Below are 11093 nucleotides of genomic sequence, written 5' to 3'. Positions count from 1 at the left end.
AAATAAATATTGCCTGTTGTTTCAAATTATTCTAAGCACTCTGGCAGATGACTGGCAAGAGAACAGCATGAGTAAGTAGTGATAAAAGTAAACAGTCCAGCTTTAAACTAGCACGCTTGCCTGTGTTCATAGAGCCCTATTGTAATGGGACAAAGAGGGTGCTGGCGATACTGGCGCTCTCTCGATGAATTCAGGGCAGAGTCCAGCACGTCCATTCACTCCAAAGCCATAGAGCTAGGACCAGCGCAGAGCTGCAGACATGAGCCCGGCACGCTCACAAGAACAGACGTTTAACCAAGTTGCTCGCAAGCACACTGGGCTACCTATTTGACTGCGTACAGGCATCCTTCAGACAGGAGATATAGTTAAAGATACAAGGATAAGAAGGAGACACAGGTACTACCGCTGTCTCGATTCCACATCAAGGCATTTTACTTTAAAAAATGGTACAAGGAGAACATGTGTTTGTCAGATAAAGAGATTAAGCACTCAGTTTAAGTCCATGTAACACTCAAAATCTGGAGGAATCTCTTATTTGTGTGCTTACCTTTGGAAAATGCACCGCTCCTTCCTCCCCTCAAACTCTTCGGAGAGCTAAAAAGAGGTCCTGTTACTTCCAAATGCTTTTGTTCTTCTGTCCCTCTGTCACATGGCTTGCCTTTTATATTTGCAACACACAAAAGTTAGGGCTGTTGTTTAAGAGAGAGAGGGAGAGGGAGAGGGAGAGGGAGAGAGAGGGAATGTCAAATGGAAAAGTGCCATTGCAGTCATATATCAATCAGGGCAGCGGCAGCAGCAGCTCGCTGGCAAATGGGAATTCCACAGAAATGTGAAGCTCTTGTTATCTGAGAAATCACAAAACACCACCAGCCAAGCTCCCCTCTGCAGGGACTTCTTATTATTGGCAAGCCAGGAAATAGAAGGAAATGTAGGCGCTTTTGTTGTTGTTGTTGTTGTTGTTGTTTCAGATCTGGAGATACGTATGCTGTGGCATATGTAAACCAGTGGAATATAAATCCTGAATCAAATTCCTTCCCCAAAAAATGCACTGTGTGCACTGTGTGCAAGATAAAGCAAACCACTGAGAAGCAAGGTAATAGAGCTAAGTGACGAATATGAAAGTAACGATTTAAAAAATTTGATATCTGTTTGTCCTTGGAAAATATCCACAGAGAAACTGCCTTTTCCCCAGATTACTCATTGATCTCCTTTTTTTCTGACAGGTTTTTCTTAGAATTTTTTAACTGTGATTGATCTCAGATATCCTTAATTCAAGCTGTGCTGCTTTACTACAATTGGTCCCCTAAATCATCTGACATTCCCTGGCTCTCCAGTTGGGTAAGCAGACAGGCATTTTTCTGTATAAATACTTGTCTGCAAATCTGCAATTCCAGTGCTTCAGGTAACCTGCCCTGAAATTCCGAAGTTTCTCTCAAATAAACTCAGAAGTTTGCTCACAGAAGCAGAGCTATTTAAAAGTTCAAAGAAACATCTTTTTTCTGCTTTACCCACCTTCCTCTGAAGAATGCCAAGTTTGAAAACGGTTATCCTTCAAACCTTTTATGTAAACATTGTATCTTTTATGCAAAAATTAATTCCCTGAGGGGCTGAAGGCAGACTCCATCCACTGGAGAACCCCACTTACAAAAAGCACATCGCAGCTCTGGAGGCACCAAACCCTCTTCTCCACTTCCACAGAGAAGCGCATTTGACTTCCCTTTGGGGTATCCCCTAGTCGTCCCGCGGCGTTACGGGAAGCACAGACCTTAGCCGGTTAATTAAAAAATAGGCAACATAGCTGGCCATTCACAAGCTGGATCTGTTCAGAGGCACTGGCCAGCAGATGGACGGGGTCCTGTGTCAATTGTGTTTGAACTCTAAAGGAAAGTTGGTATTTGATGGATGATGTTATTAGCTAAATGTCTTATGTGGTATAAGATCAAAGAACAGATGGAAATTATGCCTTAAAAATAGAATAATCTAAAAGGGGAATGGCTTGTAGATGAGTAAGCATCATGGAAACAATAAAGGAGACATTCTTTGGCTTGCTTTGCTGCAGAGCCAGGTTTGGCTGGTGGGATAAACAAATGAACCACTTAGGACCGAGAGTCTCAAGATGTGAGTTTTGCTGCACATTTTTTCACTCATATTCAGCATTAACATTGTTTTGCTTCTTAAGTCAATCCCAGGTTTCTCTCACCGACCATATGCGTACCAGCTCTCTGCCTGCCTCGCAGATGCCACTGCGGTCGCCCAGGGTGGATGATGGCAGAGCTCACCACCATCTTTGCCGTGCTGTAACTGCGGGCTGAAATGTCCCCATTGCTCTGGCACTACGCTTACCTTAAACAGATAGACTACACATAGCAATCTTTTTTAATTTAGCCAACGCCCTCTTTTAAAACTGAGGGTATTGGCCCTTTGCTCATTATGCTGCCAGGTTGCCTCTCTTTTTCCATGGGAAAGCAAGCGGTTCAGATACTCCAGTTGCTTGCACTAAGGACCTGCCATGTGCAACACAAAAGCCTGGCTAAGTAGCTCCTGGATTAAATCCTCCAGGAGACAGTAGATATCCTACTCACAGTCCTTACTGAAAATGATGCTTAAGTTTTTCACTGGTGCAGCTTAGGTTTGTTATCTTTGTGTCATCTACAGGAGATAATATCTGCATTAGTTATTTGGTGGGTGCTAAGCATACTTTAAATACTCAACAATTATCAATAATACCTTAAACAGTGGTATTTTTGAGAAGTAGTGCTCAGTGGTTTGCTACCACAGCTACCAATTCCTTATACAGGAAAATCTGCAGATATTGGACTAAAAATTTTTCAAAAAATTAAAAGTGGCTTTCAGTTTTTTCTCTTCAGCTTCAAGACCATGTTTGGCAGTAATTGGGAGTTAATCAGCAGTTAATTGACCTCACAGGCTGGTGACTTACAAACTAACCCTCTCATTTGTGGCAGCCTTCTGAATGAACTTACACATGATCACAAGCACAAAAGTAGAAGCATCCAATGTAGCCTTCCCCCACCTGAAGAACACTATGGCCCATAACTTTTTCATAGCTGTTCATAAATCTTAATCCTCTCTCAGCCACTGTGACTTAATCCCACCCATAAAAACAGCCATTTTAAAGAAACAAATAAAAGCCGAAAGCACAGGAGCTCAGAGCTCAGTTTTCAAAGATGATTAAATATCTGAGATGGCCCCAGATATTAGATAAGATTTCCAGAAGATCTAAGGTATCCTGCTCCCGTCAGTTTTGATCCAAGTTCCCTTCAGAGGGGGTTTATCTCACTTAGCAGTAGTTGCCTGAAAATTAAGTTTAGGCTCTCCCAGCAGCAAATGGAGAATTTCCATCCCAAATTACTTCCAGTTCAGGACAGTTTAAGGTCAACATCAATAACAGTTTTTCTCTCTGTGAACAACCAAAGATATTCTGCTGATTCAGTTGGACTAAATATCTATTTTTTTAAATAGGTAAAACTAGGTGAAATAAATCCCTCCCTCAACGACTCAGGCTGTAGTTTTGAAGAGATGGAGATCCACCTCTGCATGGAGTTCTACCAGCCTCCCTGGTTCCATCCCCATGAAATGCATTGCAGACCTGCAACCCTAATTTGCAGGTTTCCTTATTCCACCGCTGTATGACCTACAAGGCTCATGCTTGTCCTCAGAAAAGCATTGTACTACCATTACCTGCAATTCAGTGGGACTGAATTGTTTGCCCTGTTGGCATCATCAAGCACCGTGTTGCTTCCTCAATGGAGCAGGATTTCACCTCTCCGTTGTGTGCGTGTTGTGAAACGCATTCAGAATTCTTCAGCAAAATCAATCTTTCACGTTCATCTGAAGGATTTTGCAGCGCTGCCATTTTGTAGCCTTCCCCAGGCAATTTTTACGTTCTGAGATGGTGGATAACAGACCTCCATATCATCGGATGTACTGTCAGAACAGGCACTACTTGGTGTCTGTGCTGGTTGTGTCTGCAAAGACGGTGAATGGAGTACACATGCAAGGACAATTTTTAAGTGTAGATATATACTCACGCACAGACGTAAACACGCACGCTATTGCTGCAAGCAGTTAGAGGGAGTAGGATGTATAGCAAATATATATATATCCTTCAGGGAAGGACGATGCTTTGTTCCATTATTGAACTGATAAAGGGTGGTTTATATTTGGGGCTTGGCTAGCGGTATTGTTTTCGTAGTTGGGAATGTAGGAGGAACTGAAAGTATTGTAATGATAGTCTACAGTAACAAGCAACATAATACTTATATAATGAATATATACTTTATGCAGACAAGAGGTACCCAGAATTCTTAGAGGAGTTTCTTAGGAAGTATTTTCTATCATTTTAATAATCAAAATAAGTATTAGGTAAATAATATTCCAAACAAAATTACACACCCACATACCTCCGTGCAGGACCAGGTGGCAGAAAAGCCTGTTTAGGCACTCAGTGGTTTTCATCTCTTCTGTCACCCCATTGTGCATTCCCTCAGATTAATTTTCCAAGGATATTTCAGTACCTAAAGACATATATTATTCTGTAATCTAAATGGGCCTCTTCTTTTGATGTTTATATGTATCCATGGATGTGCGTTGTTAAGACACAGTATCTGGAAATGTTTATTCAGTGCCTTACACGTACGCCACTATTAAAGCAAGGCTCCCTTCATCTAGGGAATAAGGCTGCTACGGAGAAGACTGTGAAAACTGGGTCTGAACTGTTTGCTTATTCATTTTACCACAGAAGTCATTGTATGGTCCACAGTCTGTTATTGCCTTTGGACTATACTCAGACTTTAGTTTGACTTGAAAATGTGGTTGCAGCAGGACCAGAATTTGGTGTCCCCCTGGTTTCTTCAGCAAGAAGTGGGAGCTGGTCACTTAGGTCTCCCCTGTGGTGTGCTGCCTACAAGGCACAAATGGTTTTGGAGTATCGGTGCTTAAAAAAGACAAGCTCAAGAGCCTGGCAAGGAAAACAATATACCAAGGAGAGATCTTGGATGAATAATGGCTTGAACAGGTCTGTGGAAGAGAGGCAGGCAACAGTCAGGCGGGGGAAGGTTAGCATGAGTGATCTGAGTGCCTGAAGTCACTGCTCTGCCCTCCTAGCGAAAGTCACTGCCTGCCGTTAGTCGCACTCGGACTCCCCTGCGCTCACCTTGACGAACAGGTTGTATAGGACAAGAAGAAGCCTGGATTCCCACACATTTTTAAGCCTATGTCCCCCATGGTTACCCACTCAGGTTTTGCCTCCATGTTACCTTCAATTCCCTGACTCCTGCATCTCTTGATGATGTATAATGCTCCACCTTGCCTTTGCTCTCTCCCACAAAATTTTCGACTGCTTTTAAAGCCCCTACAAGACTGCTGGCTGAGCAAGGGCAGCATGCCTCCATGGCTAGCAAGCACATGCTCATCATCCAGCTCTTCGCCTCCTCAGACTGCCAAACTGGTGCTTCAGTTTCCTTCTGCAGGACAGCAATAGGATGCAACACTCCTGCCTAAGCACCACAGCTTCTTACATATCCCAGAACTTGTCTAGAAACTTCTCGGAGTTTTCTCGGAGACCTTTGCTTTGCTGTTAAAATTGGTTGAAATTGGACAGCTGTTTGAAACACCAATGGGAGATTAACATCAGGGCAGACAGGCAAAAAGGCAATTCAATCCTATGAGAAAATCATAAAGAAGAGAGTAAGGTTGTCTTTTTTCTACCTTCAGACTGCTGGAAGGCACAGTCTCTTTCTCCTAGAAGAGACTGCGACCACCATAATCCTTGTCCCCACCACTTTTGGAGGGGCTGGCTGCACCTCTCTGGTCTCCCTTGCCACTTCTTTATATCTAACGGAGAAAGAGGAAAGCTATAGTGTTTCTGCGAATCTCAGCCATATGAATCAACAGTTCTGAAGACACTTGTGGGATTTATCCGCCCTTCCTGAAGTCAGATATCTCAGCCCCAGCTTGGCTCCTCTTACTGTCAGTGGAAACCACAAGTAGGTACTGCCCAAAGGGTCGTTCACTTGCTGATGATAGGACCAGGTGAAATTGCCTTTTGGCAGTATCCGTTTATCTCTATTAACAACAAAGGGAGCCAAGAGTGACTAGTTCAGATTTAGTTATCCAGCTGTTGGATGCCTTGGTTAGGCAGATGAATTCCACCTTTAAGGTTGTTTCAAATTATCTTGTAAGCATATGCAGTAGATACATAACATACCAGATATCTATAGCAGTGCATAGGTCAATGCTAAATATCTTGCTTTTTTGCCAAGGCTGCACGGAAAGTTTTGTGTCAAACGGTGTGGGATAATGACACTTGATGTGCGGTGTGAAATTTGCAGTGTATTTCTTCCATCTGATAGAGGCAGAAAGAGTCTCTCTGTGAAGATTTGTAGTCTGGCAAATGCTTATCCAAGTATCAAAGAACAGTTATGATCTGTCCTACAGGGTCCCCAAATCACATCTAAAAGCAGGCTGTATTAACCCCAGTCTCTTGTAGGAAGGACTTACAATCATGGCCCCCAGGTTTCCAGTGGAGAGTTTGGGACGTTGGGATGCAGCTCACATGTGGTGGCTCTGGCAATTTCTCCCATATTTCTCCAGCATTTGCATCTCAGCTCCCTGCGTGGGTGATATATGGTCCACCTTGGGCGCCAAAGTTGGTCTCTCTACCCCACCATCCCAAACCACAAACAATAACATTTCTGCTATTTCCTGCCCCCCGTGTTCCTCAAGAGGTCAGAGTTTGTCAGGAATTCCTAAACAGCGTCCAGTGGCACAACTGGCAGTTTTGCCTGAGTACAAACTGGGGGTTAAAGTTTCTAAATGTGGTTTAAAGTAGCTTCCCTCAGCAAGGGTCAGATCTTGAGGGCTTCCTTGTAGCTTGCATATTGCTGAGGGTCAAACTGTAGCTTCATGTCTAGGATGGTTTGCACGAGAGAGAGAAAACACTAAGGTGGCAGGAGTATCTCCACTTAATTGAGAAGGGCATTGTTGCCTTCCTCAGTATAATATCAGGTTAGGACTGTGATTTGAACAACATTTCCATAATGACAAAAACCTTCCCATAAATTCACTTAGAGCAGCAAAAATGACCTGGCAAGATACAGCCAGATACTAATAATGGCAACCTTATTTTGTTGCAGTCTCCTGCCAATACCCACATGATGTGATTTTCTTGCAGTAAAAACACAATAAGCAAAGTGGAGGAGACATTTTTCTATGGTATTTACTATGAAAAATTAAAGCCAATTAATTTGTCTACCACCCAGGTTTGTGTGGCCACTCCCTGTGCAAAACCTCATGTTTAAAAAGGAAACAAATGAAAGTCAGTCTCAGCTAAATAATTTAAGTTAAAACTGCAGGGCGGCTTGCCGTATGTGAAGTTGCTGAGAAGAAATGCTATTTAGAGCAGGAAATTGGTGATTCATAACTGACATTAACTCAAGTTACCCTCCAATGTGCATGCTGTACTTCATGTGAAATTATTACAAGCAAAGAAAGGCCATTCCCTTGAGCAAGTTCAAGTTAATGTTTAGGAAACCATTTCAGTTATTATTAGGACAAAAGTCATTATGGTGGAATGGTCAGATGCTCAGACTGCGCCCTCAGCTGCAAAACCTGTGCATTTTAATACTTCTTTGCAGGTAGCTCTTCAGACATATGGTCATTTTGGCCAATTCACTGAAATCCCGGCTTCACAAATGTCCCCAGTCAAAACTTCTACCTACTAAACAGGGCCAGAAACAAGTCCTTTTTTGGCACTCCCTGTGGGCAGCTTTCTAATTGCACCAAAATCCACGCTAGTCTCTAGTTTTACACACACACAAGTGCCTTTGAGCTCAGATGAGCTCCTGGAGCCCCAACAGTTGGTGGGAGCAGAGCCACAAGGGATATGTCCGTACACAGCTGCATGCAGACCCCGGCTTCAACGCAATATATGCCTATGCTGGCAGATGCCAAAACTGCAGAAGGCAGCTTGCTGCAATTCAGACCATAGAAGGAGACAGCCCAGGGGCTGGATCCTCACCTGATGGGAGCCAGCAATGTTCTGTGGCTTTTGGTGCAACCTGTGACCTTGCACTAGGTGCAAATGTGGTGCCACCACTGCCTGGTCCTTGACAGCTGGATGCTGTGCCTTCTGGTCTCCACAGAAGAGGTGAAGCTCACTGAACTTCCTTAGAGTACTGCAGTTTATTCAGTCCAAATGAACATATGAACTTAATTATTCCACCATAGTATAAGCTTAGAATAAGGAATTAAATAGATCTTGTTATGGATTTTGATGTGAGCGAAGTTTTGGCATCTTATGCAATTTTTTATGATTTTTTTTTTTCAAATAAAAGCAAGAACATCTTTCTGATATAGGATATGCCTCAAACTGCAAGTGTAAATCAGGGGCAGACTTCAGGTACAGAAAGAGAGTAAAGACTCATATGGTTATACATCTAAGCACCTTTGAACTTGAGAAAAGCACTTTAAACCACTGCCTCATTACTACCTTTAGAAAGGAGCGATTCGGATTCCTCTCTACAAGGAGAGATGCTCTGCAGGCCTGGCGCTGTGCGCGACCAAGGGCCCCATAAGAAAAGCCAGCCACTCTCCACAGCTGGTCAAGCTCCTGGGGCCGGGCTGACTGCAGAGGGATGTCCAGGGGACAGAGGGGTGACGGTCACGGAAAGCCAAGGGGTTCACCGTCCTCCTTGGCCCCGGCTTGGGCTGTGATGAGCGAGACCACAGAGGGGCTTTTTGGGTAGCAAGGACAGCAGCGCACAGCCTCGGGAGCAAAACAAATGAAGAAAGCGTTCTTTGTGTAAGACCAGAGGTGGCAAAAGACTTGACAGAGCTGAAACACGCTGGAGCTGGAGAGGACGCCAGAAGAGGGTATAAACTGTGGTGTGCTGAGAGTGAGCACAGTAAGGGTAAGAGAGGTTGCCAGCAAAAGGCAGGAGAGGCAGGAGAAAGAGCCATTCCTTGATGTTTCCAAATAATTTTCAGTTCTGCCGGGCAAAGAAACCATTGCAGAAATGTGAGTTCTGTACTTCATCTAAAAGCTAAAAAGATAAATAAGAGGTTTTCAAATAGAGGGTACAAAAAGGAAAGTTTGCCCTCACGTGGCAGAGCCAAAGCTACAGCTTTAGGAGCTTCAGGAACGGGCCCTGGCAAGAGCCTCCCGTGCAATTGCTGCCTGAGGCAGAGCCTGGAGGCTACCGCAGGAAGCAGAATTAACTCTGGAGAAAGGAATTAGGATTTGCCGAGTGAAGGATGTCAACCAGAACAGAGTGAGGCTGGTGAAAGGATGGGCAGAGACTCCGAAACACCTCAGAAAAGAGCCCTGAAATGGAAGGGCAAGCCGAGTCTGCTGTGCTGGGAGACACTGAAAGACCACATATGATGCACATGCCTTGGCAAGCTGCAGCTACACCCAGCATTTGGGAAAAGATGCAAAAATCGCACAGATTACGTTGTCTGAGAAAGAACAAACATGAACCTATGGTGCACAGCATGGGCGAGGAGGATGGCAACTGCACCATTAGAGGGAAGGGGCTTATTCACAGAAGCCATGAAAAATGCTGTGGCAGAAGATAAAAGGACAACCAGACCGTAGGCAAATGGCAATAATCAATTTTCGGCTGGACAGAGCTGCACAGGCTGATAAGGTGTCTGACAGGGTTACGAGCACTGAAAGAAAAGCTACAGGCAGCGTAAGGTAAGAAAAGAAAGGGCTCAGAAGGGCTATTCCCCACTGAAGGAGATAAAGGCATGTGCAAATGAAAGAGAGAGTTCATGATAGTGTCAGGGATTTTTAAAATGTCACATCCTTGATCTCATCCCCAGGGCGAACGCACTGGCATCAAAACAATAGCGGAAAAGGCTGAGGGACTGCAGGGAGTAGAGACGGTCTCTGCAAACTACAGAAGAGAGCACAAAAGCACCTCATCCTCCCCGTCCCCGCGGCAGGGGGGTGGCTGGGGCCTCTCGCCCCCAGCCCGCGGTGAGGGCTGCGAGCGCACTGCCCTGGGAGACAGCGGTCCAGGGGGAAACTCAGCCCTGCAGCGGCTCCGCATCCGTCCGCGGGAGGAAATGTCACTTCCTTAACAAGTACGGCAAATGAACGTGTACAGTACGTGTACAGAGCACGTTTTCCTCTCCTCCCAGAGGGGAATGGCTTTTAGGAGACGGTTGATGTCACACGCTACACCTGACACACCAGGCAGTGCTCTTGGGCGGGAGCTGGTATCGAAACAGAGAGCGCATTCAGCACCCTCATTTCAGAGATGTCCTTGCCTCACTGCCGTCGGGGCAGTGCTCAAAACTGAGGTGTTTCTCAGGAAAAGAAACCTCTCAAGGAAAGCCGCCTTTTGACTGCATAAAACTTCCTGGTCTCCATACACAATCTTGTTGTCTAAAGGGGAGAAAATCTACAGATCTGAGCTCCGGAAACGGCTCAGCCTGCTGGGGCTGCAGCAAAGCTAACAATGACGGCCAACTCCATCGCATGCCTGGCAGGGGGAATAGCAGAGCGAGGGTGCAGGCAGATCTGGTAGGGCTGAAATCATTACTGATACATCTATCCCAACAGACAAGGAAAGGACGCAAAGTATCCTTGGGATGGTGACCTGTATGGAGAACCTACCCGCAGCACCAGCGAGCTGGCAAGGCTCATGGGCAGCTCTAGACAGTGCTCACAGTGCGTAAATTTTAATAAAAACTTTGTGAAAGAGGAAGAAACCTTTACAGAATCCTTGATCCTGCACTGCTGTGAGAGTAAGCTTAAAATTAAATTTCTCATAGACACCTCCAAGCAAAGAATGAGTGAATCCCATGCCTGGAGACCAGCATTTTGTGTGTCATGCACAAGGTGCCGGTCCATGGCCCCAGGCGTGAAGGAGAAAGCAGATCTGGATGCCATCGCATAGAGTGCAGACTGTGATTGCCAAAGGCGCTGCCCAGGCTGTCGCCCCACAGACGGTGGTTCTGGCTGTTGGCCAGGATGAAGGGACTGGGTTTTCCCAGTAAGCATTAAAGGGAAAATTTTTAGTCCTAAAAGAAATCTTTGAAGGTTGAAGGACCCAGGAAGGGCA

Source organism: Mycteria americana, chromosome 1, assembly GCF_035582795.1.
Source record: "Mycteria americana isolate JAX WOST 10 ecotype Jacksonville Zoo and Gardens chromosome 1, USCA_MyAme_1.0, whole genome shotgun sequence".
In the NCBI taxonomy this organism is placed as follows: domain Eukaryota; kingdom Metazoa; phylum Chordata; class Aves; order Ciconiiformes; family Ciconiidae; genus Mycteria; species Mycteria americana.
This window is presented reverse-complemented; position numbering follows the sequence as displayed.